Source organism: Acyrthosiphon pisum, chromosome A2, assembly GCF_005508785.2.
Source record: "Acyrthosiphon pisum isolate AL4f chromosome A2, pea_aphid_22Mar2018_4r6ur, whole genome shotgun sequence".
Classification (NCBI taxonomy): domain Eukaryota; kingdom Metazoa; phylum Arthropoda; class Insecta; order Hemiptera; family Aphididae; genus Acyrthosiphon; species Acyrthosiphon pisum.
In genome coordinates this window covers 113,986,637-113,987,356 of record NC_042495.1, presented here as the reverse complement: position 1 = coordinate 113,987,356, position 720 = coordinate 113,986,637, and positions in this window count along the sequence as shown.

The window sequence follows — 720 nt, the reverse complement described above, 5'->3', positions numbered from 1 at the left end:
ATTTGGTTAAGAAAGATCAGTATACGTTGGATAATTTACCCCTGACTGTGGCTGAAAAGCTACATATGATTGTTGAACAGGGTCAGACTGTTGTTGAACAGGGTTAGTCTGTTGTTGAATAGGGTTAGGCAGTTGTTGAACAGGATATGGATGCTGTTGAATAGGATAAGGATGCTGTTGAACAGTGTTGGGCTGCTGTTGAACAGTGTTGGGCTGCTGAACGGATAGAAATGGTAGATGATTTGTTGGCATTGATACAGCTTCCATTTCGGCATTATAAACCAATTGTGAAATTTGTGATTTTAATTTGATTTGAATATTTACTGGAAGAGTGCGGACAGTCGCTTCTATACTTTGGAAGTATTTGGTGAGTTGGTCTCCAGAGGGTCGTGGATTAGAAGACGCTGACATTTTCATTTGCATATACTGATGTAGCAATTTTGCTGCTGTTCCAGGTTTGTCTGTTCCAATTTCACTTTTTTTGCCAACTGAAAACAACTGTTTGTTGTTTTGGTTATTTACTAGTTTGTTGTTAATTATTACACTATCTTCAAGTTCGTCTGATTGTTGATTCTTTAGTTCTTCTTCATTTTCTTCTGTTTCGAGTAATTCATTAGTTATAGAACTTAAATCGTTAGAGTCAGTTGTTGGAGATGATGGACTTAGTGCAGGGAAATTACTCATTTCTTCTTCACTTTGTGAAAATAAGTATGATTTCAC